Below are 14,485 nucleotides of genomic sequence, written 5' to 3'. Positions count from 1 at the left end.
CACAACATGGATATTCTCACAATACAGTATTTTAATTTAATTGGGTTGTGCAGAAATCTCAGTTGAACTATAATTCCCAGAAGTCGTTGTTCTTCTGAAATCGAGGCTAGACGTGTGTAATAAAAAGCTACCCGGGGCAAACGTGTTTATCATATGTTGTCTTTCAAGAGAGTGGATTTATGCAGGTCTGTAGTACGTGTTTTTTTTTCTTTTCATAAATATAAAAAGATATTGTTCACCGGATAATGAAGTCATAGATTTTGCGCCTTGGAATATAATTTTAATAACAGCGTAGGTCTACATTGCAGGAAAACTTATTGGCCTAGTAGCTTATGTCTTTTATATTTTGCTGCAACGTGGCGCATCATTTTTCCGCTTGAGATATCGTAATGCTGTGTTTCGTTCAGTCTTGGTGGTCGATTTGTCATGTATTGACTGTCACGTGGAGTAAACGAGGCTTACCTTTATAACACGTAGCAGTAATGTGAATGGTGCGGATGGGAACGTGAAACCTCTATGATATGTGAGGGAAGGGTTCTTGCCAGAATCAATCAAATTTGTTTACTTATATTATTAAATCTTTGTGTTTTATTAGTTATTTTACAAATAATGTTTATAACCAAAACCACCGAAAATGTTTTACCGTGTTTCTCCAAAAAACGTCAATAACTCCCACTTCTTAGGTTTGTAGCTTTAAGATCCCATGCGAACGCGAGTGATTTTTTTTTTTTTTTTTTAATGGAGAACTGGAATGAGGACCACGTCAGGGCTGATTTAGTAGTGCTTTATTGTGAGTGGACATGCTGTCCAGCACACCATCGTTGCATTGTTGATTTTTAATTGTCATTCACAGTTTTGTAGCTTTTAAAACGCTTTCTCGGATTTAGGAGTTCATGATTTAAAAGTTCCAAAACCGCTAGGACTTATTTGCAAAATGTTGGTGGGTATACGCATTTGGGCATGATATTCCGAAATGCCTGACCCACATTCTCAATGGAATTGAACTTGGAAAATCTGCCCTGTGATGTACTGTCTCCCTGTGCAGGTGTTGTTCCTGCCTTTCCACCCGTGACTGCTGGAATATGCTCCGGTGACTCTGCCCTGGATGAGCTGGTTAGGAAAAAGGATTGGTGGAATTTGTTTATTTCACGTGCTGTGGCAGCTTTAATAAGTAAGGATTTGTGGGATCTCACTTTAAAGTAACTTTATTTTTCATGAAAATTAATAGGAATTACGGGTGTAGTGGTTAAGATGTGGGCGGCACGGTGGCGCAGTGGTAGCGCTGCTGCCTCGCAGTTAGGAGACCCGGGTTCACTTCCTGGGTCCTCCCTGCGTGGAGTTTGCATGTTCTCCCCATGTCTGCGTGGGTTTCCTCCCACAGTCCAAAGACATGCAGGTAAGGTGGATTGGCGATTCTAAATTGGCCCTAGTGTGTTCTTGGTGTGTGGGCTGTGTTTGTGTGTGTCCTGCGGTGGATTGGCACTCTGCCCGCGATTGGTTCCTGCCTTGTGCCCTGTGTTGGCTGGGATTGGCTCCAGCAGACCCCCATGACCCTGTGTTCGGATTCAGCGGGTTGGTTCAAATATTGCTACTGACAGACACCATGTAACCCCATGCAAGTTGCTTGACCTGCTGTTGCTCTGATTTGGAAAAATAAAAGAAATGTAATCAATTGTATGTCAAATGCTGTATGTTGCCGTGGATAAGGGTCCGTGACAAGATCAGCAACTATGGTTGCCAAATGTATGTTGCATTACAAACTGAGTGGCAATCTTCTAGACCAGTTGTGCTCACTCCTTTTTCTGATGGATAACAATGCAGTGCCTGTACAAAGGATAAAATGCTTTAGTGAGTTCAACTGGTTTCACAACCCATTTTTATTCCTCCCCTTTTTTTACATTCTGTCATGGTACATAAAACACAAGACATCTGTATATGAGGTCTTAAAACACTCACATTCCTTATCACGCCGTAACGCTATGTCACATTTTGTGACTGACTTTTCCAGTGATTTTTCAGTTGTAGCCTTTGTTTATGTAATCATAGTGAGCCAGGTAGTCGTTGGTGTGCTCCCGTGAAGCCAGTCACCTAGTATAACCTAGCCAGAGATTCACTCCAACTAATCAGCTAATTGGTTTGATTTTTGTCTTCACTCATAAGAGTGAGCTGTGTGTACATGAGAGCTGACAATCATTGAATGCTCTTCCAGGAGTACAATGCACATAATGCACAGACAAGGAATGAGGAGAGCAAGTGTTTTGAACCTCAGAGGATAAAAGCTTGTCTGATGTCTCATGTTTTATGTACCATGACAGAAAGGAAAAAACAAAAAAGGGCAGAGGTTGCAGCTGAATTCGTCATAGCTGTTAACCCTTCATGCAGGCAACATGCTATTGAATGTCAGAAAAATGGGTTTGCACAACAGTGTTGAAAGGTTGGCACTCAGTTGGTAAATGTGATCGGCCATTTAAATTGACATGGCCTAGCCACAAGATCAGCGACTATGGTCAGCAAATCACAGCCCAAGACTAGAAGTCTTTGGCATTAATAAACCTGTTTGATGTTGTTGGAGTGAGTTGCTCGGTATGTTTTATTAAGCAGTTGGCTTCAGGGGAGCACACTCTGTAAGATCACTGAACTGAAAATCACTGGAAAGGTTGCTTAATATGACGCCACCTTAAATGTAATTGGTGTAAGCCGTTACAGGAAACAAAGTTGGTTAGTCGGTATTATTGCTTTCTTCATAGACTGCGAGGGTGCAATTTAAACCAACTGATTTAAATTAAAAATAATTGCAAAGAAAGGTTTTTTGAAGTCTGAAGAGCATTAAACATTGTTTTAACAATAAAGAACACTAGCTCATGAACTTTACCACAAGATGAAATAAGACCATCTGTCAGCCTCAGAAGATTTACACATCCTTTAGACTGAACAAGGATAAGGTATTCTTAGTGTACACACTTTTAGAATGTATAAGGGTAATGTTTACATTTGGTTTTAAGTACACACCTTGGTAAACCTGGAGGAGAAATTTAGCCTCGCATAGTACTTCATAAATAAAGCAGGCAAGTACACAGTGGATTGGAAGGGTGTATGTTTTTTGATCAAAAAGGCTTGAGAAATTCTGTGCTGATTCTTTCTCTGACAGTAATCCAGTTTAGAGTATCCTAGTGTGAAAAAAAGTCTATATGCTTGAGTGTCTGATCACTGTTCTTAAAAATGTGATTTAAAGGTCTTAAGTGTATGTTTTCTCTGAGAAAGACAGAAAATGAAGGAAAGGAAGAAGTCCATTTCGATATTCATCATTTCAAAAATATTTAAAGTTGGACTTCTTTAAACTTACCATCTTCAGCATTTATGTCCATAAATCAACTCCATGAAGAAGCCTATTGCCCCTTATCACTTAGTTTCTCAGAATGCTGTGCTGGCTTTGGACAGTCTTAAGTACTATTTAGATCCGAGTATGTGTAGATGTTCAAGACTTCAATTAATTTTTGGTGTTGTGTTTTTGCTATTAATGATTTTGGCTGTTGGCACATTACAATAAATTCAATGTGTTACATGTATTTGAGTAACTTGACTCAATGGTTTGGTTTTGGTCATAGTAGGAGTTGACATTAGTACAGCTTTTTATTTATGCCCGCTACAATAAGTCTTGGCCCTTATCGAAGCCACCTTGCTCTCCTTTTGGTTGCATGTGTGGTCAAAAAGGAGCCAATATTGATCCTTCTCCTGACGGTCTCTAATCCGTTTGGTATGTAGCGGAACAGCAACATTACAGGGAAGGACAGTCTTGTATCTGTGCTGAAGAGTCAGGTGTGTAACTTCAGCAGTGTAATGATTGTAGCTTGAACACAGTTCCAAGTTCATATAAATAGCATTAATTTAATAACCGCGCCTCAAGTTCAGTCCAGCATAGTATAATTAATCCTATAAGCGCTCTCCATCTTTTTCCACTCCTCATATTGTGAGTGTTGTCCTGTCCCTCCCTTCTCTGATTTGACTGGATGAGGCAGAGACGCATTTTAATGTGGGACCTGGGAGTACTTGCGGCACTGTGGCATTCCACGACGAAAGCATTTCTGGCCCACATGGAAGCTGCACGAAGCATGAAGGTTCTCTTCCCACAGTGTCCCCTGGTAGCACACAAAGACCTTGACTGGGTTGCCCTTCCATACTACAGTTCCCAGGAAACCCCCGTCAATATCAAAGTAGGGAGCAAGCCAGAGGAATACTGCCACCTCTCATACTGGGGGAAGACAGGCCGGGTTGCACCTTTATTTACTGTGTTCTTCCCATTATGGCCTCTTGGCCGGGTAGAACATCATCCTCCACTCCATTTGTGATGTCAGTCCACCCTTTCCGACACTTTTAAATATATAAAATAAAATATATACAGGAAGCCTGTGTTGTGTTTATGTTTAAATGTTTAGATTTTTGTTTCTTCTTTACAGTTACAATGAAACGCACCAGTGCTTTTACAGTTCTGCCATAGTAGGTTCAGGTAAGTATTTATTACACGCTAGAGAGGTCTGTTTACTAAATTACGCATTTGTAACTCTTTGGTTTCTGATCTTGTGGAATTGAATAAGGGGAAAATTGCTGTATTGTGTGTAGCTTTATAATTTGAGGTACTGTGTTTGCATGTGTATTTGTATGACAAACATTGCCTTACAGATATGTACTACAAAAAGGACAACATGTTCAGCTTACTGCTGTGTAGAGTATCCCCCTAAGCCCCCCCCCGTTTTTAGATGGACTGTTCAATTTGTGGTGTTAGCAAAAGTAAAATCTGATTGCTAAGCTCTAGTGTTCATATGATGAAACAAGTCTTGTTGTAGCCTCTGTTTATTGCTTCATTGTACGCAATATTTAATTGCACTTGAAGTGAATGGATTGGAAAACCTTGTAAATAGTGTGTAACCCATGTTGTTTCTACATGAACAAGTGCTTGGCCATTGTTCCATTTATGGGGATTTTTGTTTTCTCCCTTCTATTACTCATTAATGAGAGTTGATTTGCTTATTATTAGTGAAATAAAATCATCATTTCTTTGCAGAGTCGGATTCTTGCCATAGGATGGATTAAAACCCTGATCCCATGCTTTTTACACAGCTGCTGATAGTTTGTGATTCATGTAAACTAATCATACAGTACATGGAAATGATTAGTGCCCATCCTTTCCTTTTGTCACAAATGTGTTTTTTAAAAATTTTTTTTTTTTTAGTTCCATCTTTTAGTAAAATAAGTAGGAGCTGATGCATTACTTGATACTTTTGACCTTGGTCATAGACCCATCAAACCAAGAATGGTGTAATGGTGCCTGCTGTTTGTTTGTAGCTCTTAGTGGAGATGTCTTATTTCAGGCTGTATCTGATAATTCCAAATAAGAGCCAATATGTACAAATGTGCATACAGTGTGCTGTTTTGCAGCCTTATTGGGAAGAGCAAATATTTCTCATTAAGTTTGCCTACTTTGAAAGAAATTTAAGGAAAATGTCTTTTGATTTACAATTCAGTGGTGTGTACTCTCTGATCATCTAATGTGTACATTTTTTTTTTTTTTCCCCTCCTTAGGGCTGGTATGTAGCCGAACTGGATATAATTGAGGAAGATAAATTCCAAACTTGTGTAGTTTATCAAGTAAGAACTTAACACTTTCACTGAGTACTGAGATCCTTGTTAACCTTCTGGCATGCCCTCACTGTGAATGTATTTCAGTGATGATACTGAATGTGTCTTACTGAGTCAGGTTTTGCATAATTATTGTGGCATATGCTAGTACTGTATATGGTAGTGCCTTTAATTATGGAACTATTAATGCTTGCATATCTGTCAGTATATAAAAAAATGCATGTTATTTATTTTTAATTTCAGATGGCATTTTGCTGGGGACAAAGTAGTTGTTCAAGCTGAACATTCCAAGGTAAGGATATTTGTGCAACAAGAAACCATTGATATGTCCTTAAATAAAATTCAAGGGCAGTGGTTTAACCTTGGATAGTTGCACAGTTTTTAACAGCAAGCATGGTTGTCAGGTATACCCTTTGACTCTTCACAAGAATAGGGAAAGCTTTTGCAGATATCTTTAACTGTCACACAGTCTCTGACATGAGAATGTAATGAATAAGCTACTACTTTACCAGATTGGTGGCCAAAGATTAACTGTAAATTGATTGGCCTGCATCTAATCTAACAGAGGTTCTACACTGCTTTGCATATACTAACCTTGGTGTACTATCCAGATTAAGTGCTTGCTAATCGAAACAGAAACATGCAGAAAATACTTCACTGCTATTTTAAGGACTCGTGTTTTAGAATATAGTAGCTTTATCACATGTTTGGAGCACGGTGGAAATTCTTTCTTGGGTATCTGAGAAATATGCAAAACATTGCCACTCTAGATATGTTGCTTTACATGTTTTGGTATTAATGGCACCAAACCTGGTACTTTTGACACGTTTATATCTGTATGGGGTCCTCGAAGGCATTGAAAAAGTAGATCCAGCAAAATTTATTTCAATTTAATAGTGACTCAACGTACTCGAGGACACCAATGTAATTTAAGGGGAAGTGCATTTAGGATTGAAACCAGAAAGCATTCTTTACATATGGGAATCTGGAACAGGCTACTGAGACATGGAGTTTTTGGGTGAGATACTAGGACATATTAGCCAATTGCTAAACAAACCTTGCTTGAGAGTCTGAGTGGCCTCCTCTAGTTTGTCAGATTTGTTGTGTTCTTGTATATGTTTTGTCTCACTACATTTTGCTTTGACCAAAAAAAATGCAGCTGTTCAGGTGGATCGAAATTAGAATAAGATTCTGATTTTCAGCACGCATATAGTATTTTTGTTGACATGGTTCGAAGGCTTAATTAATTATAAGAATATTATTAGTTATCCGACTGCTACAGGCATAATATAGGGCAAACTCAAGTGTAATTGTTTTTGCATTGCAAGGAAGACTAGTACCTTAATATCGGGTATTTCGCTCCTCCACATTGGATCTGGTGTCTGCTGCTGTTGTTCCTAGGCATTCAGCACATTAAACCCTTTGTCCCAATCCACTCTGACTTCTGCCATTAGATAACTCATTTCATTATATGGTGGGCAATCGCCAATCGTTTTAAAATGGTCAGTCAGTCATTATTCCCAACACATATTGGTTGTATCATAATATGCAAACTTTGAACCTGAATTGAAAATGGGTAAGTTACACCCATCACATGCTGGACTGCCAGTGTGAATGCAGCCTTAAAGATTAAAGGAAATTAATTTTTTTTTTTCCCTCATTTGGCAGTGTCTGAAACACTAATGTCTTAATAGGAAAAATTGGAGCAATAGTGGGAGAGTCTAACGTCTTTTCTGTCTCGGCTGTTAGAGGTATGGTATAATTTACCTGGCCAGGCCTGTTACTGTTGATTATTTGTGTTGAACGTTGACTCCGCATGTTGTATGGAGCTGCAGCTTTGTCAATTCAGATTGAAACCAGTTCTCTGTAGTAATCTTGGATCTAACAATTGTGCACCCTTTAGTTTTCAAAATTCCTTCATATAGGAAAGTGACAATGGCTATTAATGAACAGTTGTTCAGAACTGTAGCTGAACTTCTAAATACTTTAATTTGACTACTCCTGTTCTGTAAAACCAGTGATAGTGACTCCTCCTGACATGTACCAAAAAATGGAAAACCTTGGCAGATGTATAAATGAAAGTATTCTTCATAAAGAAGGTGCTCTGTGTCTATATGGTTTAAATGGTGCTATATTATGTGGGCATGTCAAAAAAGCATTCATGCTGGGTTCTGAATTTAATTTCCTTATTTATATCAATCTAGCAAATGTACTGGGGAAATCCTGTAGCTAGCATAAAGTATGTAGTTCTGTCTGAGCAGAACATGAAAAGCTGTACTAGCAGTGGAATACCGAATGGAATGCTTAGTGGAACATTTAGTGTTCAGCATGGATACTGTGCCATCACTCCACGAAGAGTGTTTATACCAACATGTGAACATTTGTTCAGCTTTGATGAAAAACTGTTAGAAACAAATATAATAAAAATAAACTGCATTTCTATTGTCTGATCAGGGAAGTAGTCATTACTTTAAAAGTTTTTGGAGTAGACGGAGACTTTGAGATACCTATTTTGTTAATCCAAGGTGGTCAATGATGTAATTCTTTTGTGCTGGACAGTTGGATGAGATGTGTGGATATGGGACTGACACCAGCAAAGTAATTTATTATGTTGTAGCTCAGAGGCTTACATTCGTACTGGTTATCAACCAATGAGTATAATGTGACTAACATCTTTGCAAAGTAACTTGTAGTATGGTTTCCCCTACGGTGACGGAGGGGAAACAATTTTTTGTTTTTTTTTTTTGGTTATGCGAGTCCCAGCACAGATGAAAAAAATTGTCGGCATAAGTTTTTGAAAGCATTCACCTGAAAGATCTTTTAACTAGATTGGGTTGTTGTTGCTGCTGCTGTTTTGCTTGCATTAACCTCTGAAAGGTTGTTCATTATAGTGAAATTCTCTCCTGTTTACATTCTAGAGCCCTACCATGCCCAGATCAAAAGAGATTCCTGAAGAAGTGCGGAAAAAGGTTATTGAGGCCTACCAATCTGGAAAAGGGTATAAAGCAATTTCTAAAGATTTGGGACTTCAAAGAACCACAGTCAGAAACATTGTTGTCAAATGGAAAAGGTTTGGGACCACAATGAATCTTCCCAAGAGTGGCCGTCCTGCCAAAATCACTCTAGGTGTGATTAATAAAATAATCCGGGAAGTTAAGAAGAATCCCCATGCAACATACAAAGATCTACAAGCCTCTCTTGCCTTGGATAAAATTTGTGTTCATAACTCTACTATAAGTAGGACTGTCTGCAAAGAGAGGATTCTTGGGAGTGAATTGCCACCAAAACCATCCAGCACTAAGAACTGTGAGGTTTCTGTCAAACATGCCAAAGAGCCTGGTTAAACTGTTGTCACTGGGGAATGATCTGTTCATATGGACCAACTTTATTCTTCTTTCATACCCGCCATCTTTTCAGTTCTCATGCCTAAGTGCAAGCTTGTGTAATTTTGCTGTGCTATGGCTATATTGTATCTATACTTTTTCAGTGAGCTATTTAATAAACTTAAGGAACTGTATTCTTGTTTCATAAAGCAAGGCTATAATGGCAACTTCAATAATGAGTCAAACCATTTCTGATTGTGATGTAGAAATGTTTAATCAAACTCTGGGTAGATTTATCTGCAGTTCAGTGTTTTGGACAGCGGCAGTCAAATGAGTTTTTAATAAGCAATGGACACAACTGGAAAGTATTTCTAAACAAAATGTACACTGTGGTTTCTAGTTGTGGAAAGGCAACCTTGTTAATGGGTAGCATAAGCACCATCATCTGTGGGATGCTATTGGAACTGCTTCTAGACTTCAGTTGTCCCTTCAAGTTGGTTCTACCTGTAAGCAAATAGTGGCCAATTTAACAGGTGCTTGTTTAATAGCAGGGGCAGCCCGAAGATGTCCTCTTTGTCTGCTCTACATTCCATAATGCTTCTCAAACAAGCCATGATAAAAGTACCCATTACTGGATTATCATCCCTATCCATGGGGCAGGTCAATGATTCCATCCAGTTCAGTTCACTATTGCACAAAAAGCAAAAGAAATTGAATATTGCCCCAAGAAAAGTGATTTTTTTAAAAAGGTATTGTTGGACAGGGGCTGAATTTTATAATGGGATTGTGAATATCGCACATATTTTACAAAGCAGAAAAATTCTTTCAAGAACAAAGGTTTTTGTTGTTGCCTCTTTTTTTAGTATATAAATAAAAATACAGTATTTGTTCACATCACATCCTCAAAGCCACAATCAGCTCTCAGTTGCAATTGTTATAGTGTCAGACATATAATCAATGGTGTTACATTTAATCCTTTTAATACAGTGCCATAATGATTGTCTTTTGTCCTCTGAATGGCTTGGCCATAGTTGTCTGTCCACCTATCCGTCCATTTTTAGGTGGCTTATCGTAGCAGATGGCTAGTCTGCAATGGTAGCAAAATGAGCTGCTCTATATATTCATTCCAAAATTTATTTTGATAGTGCTTCAAAACTTCTGCATTGGCTGGACATTTGTGTGGTGAGCATGTAATGCTTTGAAGCACAAGGCTTCTCTCTGATGCAACAAGTGCATACTTGGCAGAGATGTACAATTAGTGGGGCTGCTAAAGCAGCACATATCATTGGTGAACCTTAATTGGCAAACATGTTTGTTGGCTTTTTGAAAACAAATTTTTATTAGTATATGTTAAAATGTGACAAATGTGGTGAAAGCACATATGATGTACAGGAGTGAAAGTGTTGAGGTCTCTAATTAGGAATAATTACTGCAGTTAAAGCCACTGTACAGAAATGGCACTTTAAAAATGATAATGGGCTGTTATCTGGAATTCTGAAATAATGGATTCATTTCACACATTTGATTTCATAAAGAAGGATGGATGAATGTGGTGAATGAAAGCTACTGGAGTTTGTGATATTAATTGTTATTAACCAGCTAATGTCTCCTTCATGTTTGAATTCAAATGCAAGGCACACCACAGCAATTGTCTCAAAGCTAACCTAGTGAGTTTTATGACAAATCTGGTATGAAACCTGTATTATTACAAAGTATTTGTATAAATCTAGACATCCTAATTAATAATGGTATACACTAATGCAGTTGCCACTGTTCTAATAATAATAATAATGTTCCATGTTTTTAATTTTTTGTATTGAATTTAAACAGTATTTTTCAGTTACTGGTTAGAAAATGAATAAATGTACACCATGTATAATACACTCTTAAGTGCACATGGTCAGATAAACAGGCTAGTCCATAATGATCATATACTGTACTATATAATAAAACACTAAGGTCTAGGTATGTCCAATCCCTCTGAAGTAATCCAATTGGTCAGTTTGGCCTTGATGACATGATTGAAAGAGGAAGTGTGAGTTTGAGAGACACACGGAGGAAAAAAGGTATAGCAGGCACACATTTTTCATGGCTCCTACAAAATGTACAATTCAGCAGTTAATGGAAAAGTGAACTATTATGGATTCTAAGCAATGTACCGAAAAAAAGAAACCACTCAATAACCAGAGGTTGTGGCTAAAATTACTGATTATGCAGAGAGAAGTCTTCATAAATCCATGTGACAATTATCAACACACGACTGGCTGAGGCCTGCTTTCATGAACCACATGTTATAGAGTATCCAGCCAATAGGAACCATTTTCACCACGGCCTTTAAAATTGTCAGTAGCATTCTTTCAGTAACATTCTCTAATAATAATAACAAATAACTTTCTAAGTGTAACACAGCTCTTGTTATTCTTGTATTACTGATTAAACCCGTTATGGCATTAACCTTAAGTCCTAACTACTTTTTAATGTACCACTCCTTTCAAGGTCACAAATGAATACATTGAGTTTTATTTTGTAATACTCCAGTCTATCAGAATCAAACCAGTTCATCATGTGTGCAGTGGGGAACCAAAAGGATGTAAAATGAGAGAATCCTTTACAAAGTCACTAGCTGCACATCACAGTGATGAGAAGGAAGCCTGGGTTATTATTATTTTTTCTTAGGATTTACCGGACTCTGCATCAGTAGTATTCCCCCATGTTAGCAGGCTCCACAGTTTCTAAACTTTTATGTGAAGCATATGCATGTGTGTATGTGCTAGCAAGGAATGCAAATGTATAAGAAACATTTATGTAATTTTCTAACCAGCTAAACCCAGACTGGAGTAGTGGGGTGTGGTGGAAGGCTGCTGGAATCTATCCCAGGCTGCATAGGGCACAAGGCAGAAACACACTCTGGACAGGATACCAGTCCATTGCAGGGCAAACGCTCACACATTAGGGCCAATGTAGCGTCACCAGTTCATCTAACCTGTATGTCTTTGAACAGTGGGAGAAAGCCAGAGCATCTTGAGGAAACCCACCCAGACATAGGGAGAATATGTTAACTCCATGTAGGGAGGACCCTGGATGCAAATCCTAGCCTCCTTACTGAAAGGCAACAGAACTACCACTGTGCCACCATGCTGCCCTAAAAGAAGCAGTGTAAATTAAAAATAAATTTATCAGTGCCCTTAATGAACCAAAATAAAGAAAACTCTTTGCTGTAACGTCTATACTGTAATTGTTTATGAAAACTACCATAACATTCTGAATTATAGTAAGAGTGCATGGACGTGTAGAGTGCTTTCTATCTACCTTGACGTTTTTATATACTATAAGAATAAACTGAATTTACTATATCTTTAAAGTAGAAAATGGCATTGACTTTCAGTTTTACTATTGGGCAGCAAATATACGAGGGACGTTCAAAAAGTTTCTACACTTTTTTAATCTGTTTATTAATAATTTTTTAAAAATGACATCACTTTTCTACATTATCACCTTCCTTTGCGATGCAGTTTTCCCAGTGTCATACCAACTTTTTAATGCCATCAGAAAAAAATGTTTTTGGTTGAGCCACTGATGCACCGCTGTTTTCACATACTGTAAATCCTTGTGGTCGTGGCTGTAGCCAGGGGCATTCTTAGGCATACGCAAACTATGCATCCGCGTAGGGCCGGCCCCGACTTACAATTTTTTTTTTTTTTTGTTGTGCTGTGGGCCTGGGGGGGCGGCACGGTGGCACAGTGGGTAGCGCTGCTGCCTCGCAGTTGGGAGATCTGGGGACCTGGGTTCGATTCCCGGGTCCTCCGTGCGTGGAGTTTGCATATTCTCCCCGTGTCTGCGTGGGTTTCCTCCGGGCGCTCCGGTTTCCTCCCACAGTCGAAAGACATGCAGGTTAGGTAGATTGGCGATTCTAAATTGGCCCTAGTGTGTGCTTGGTGTGTGGGTGTGTTTGTGTGTGTCCTGCGGTGGGTTGGCACCCTGCCCGGGATTGGTCCCTGCCTTGTGCCCTGTGTTGGCTGGGATTGGCTCCAGCAGACCCCCGTGACCCTGTGTTTGGATTCAGCGGGTTGGAAAATGGATGGATGGATGGATGGGCCTGGGGCCCCTGGCACTGCAGCCGTCTGTGCCATTCCCAGGAAATTCAGTTCAGTGCATCTCTTAGTCTTGTTAACAATTAGGGATGCACCGATACCACTTTTTTGGAAAACGAGTACGAGTACTTGCATTTCAGTACTCACCGATACCGAGTACTTAATAAAAACATGATTTAAATTTACAGGTAACAGCTTTAGTCATATAATTTAACAAAAAAAACAAGGGACTAGTTTGGAATTAAGAACATTTATTTAAAATGAAAAGCATGTTGTATGCAACATATTACAGAATAAATAATTATAAAAAAAAATTTAAACAGTGGCAGTGCAATTCAAGTATTTTTTTCAGTTTGTTGTAAATCTGCCGCTTTGGACAACATGGTCCTCAAACACATGCACTATAGCCTGGCTGGTGTGCGAGCTGCGGAATTGTTTCACATGTAATATGGCTCGTTGCGGCGTGAAACTCTCGTCTATCCACTGGGAGGTTAGGCTAATTAGCGACACGGGGCTAACACTGCTTGTCCAAATATCCGTGGTGAAACTAAACGCAGAGGTGGCTTGCAGTAGGCTGTGGATATGTTTTTTCACGGAGTCGTGTAGTTTAGGCAGCTCCGTGTCAGTCATGTAGCGGCGGCTTGGGACATCATATCTGGGCTCCAGAACATGGAGGAGACGCAGGAATCCCACATTTTCCACCTCCGAGAGTGGCTGGTCAGTCAATGCAATGTACTCGATAATTGCCTGTGTTATTTTCACAGCACGTGGATTGTCTCTGGACATTTTCTCTCGTCTTGCAAGAGTTTGCTGCAGCGTGGGTTGTGTTGGTTTAGAAGCGTGGGTAAACTCTTTGTACTCGTTGTCGTGTTGGGATTTTAGGTGCTTGATTAAATTACTTGTGTTAAATGCGCTACCTTTTGAGCCTCCTCTGGACAATTTCGCTGAGCACAATTTGCAGTCCGCCTTTGTTTTGTCGTCTTCATTCACTTTGAAATAGTTCCACACGGCTGACATGTCTCGCCTCGCCTTCTCCCCACTCTGAGCTGCAGCCGGGGCCTGGGGGCGGGCACTCGCCGCCTGTGATTAACCCCTTACACGCCGCTCAAACATAGACATTTCTTAGACCGTGGTATCGGTCCCCGGTATCGGGGGACTTTTAACGAGTACGAGTACTTTAGAAAATGTGGTATCGAGGCCGATACCAGATACCCGTTTCGGTATCGGTGCATCCCTATTAACAATGGTAATTTATTATCCAAATTGCAATCTTCACCTAAATCCCTAATAATATTGTCACGCCGTCATAACTTTGCCAAATGCACTATAGCAAATGTTAATTTTAGAGATTCGTTTCGGATTCATACACAGAGATCCCCATAAAATCATGAAATATCCCTATATTACCAGCTTTTACCAGATCCAGAACAAAATCAA

General features: G+C 39.3%; 1 long non-coding RNA gene and 1 other non-coding gene across 2 annotated transcripts; both read left to right on the top strand.

Moving 5' to 3' along the window:
• The first annotated feature begins 86 nt into the window (after positions 1 to 86).
• On the top strand, positions 87 to 9,151 carry LOC114665331 (uncharacterized). Its single transcript, XR_003718394.2, has 5 exons — positions 87 to 185; positions 4,455 to 4,504; positions 5,578 to 5,643; positions 5,878 to 5,926; positions 8,553 to 9,151. It is a non-coding gene; the product is annotated as an uncharacterized LOC114665331 (long non-coding RNA).
• On the top strand, positions 3,655 to 3,793 carry LOC114665489 (small nucleolar RNA SNORA16B/SNORA16A family). Its single transcript, XR_003718415.1, has one exon. It is a non-coding gene; the product is annotated as a small nucleolar RNA SNORA16B/SNORA16A family (small nucleolar RNA).
• Positions 9,152 to 14,485: the final 5,334 nt, after the last annotated feature.

This window comes from Erpetoichthys calabaricus, chromosome 14 (genome assembly GCF_900747795.2).
Source record: "Erpetoichthys calabaricus chromosome 14, fErpCal1.3, whole genome shotgun sequence".
Taxonomy (NCBI): Eukaryota; Metazoa; Chordata; class Cladistia; order Polypteriformes; family Polypteridae; genus Erpetoichthys; species Erpetoichthys calabaricus.
This window is presented reverse-complemented; position numbering and strand designations above follow the sequence as displayed.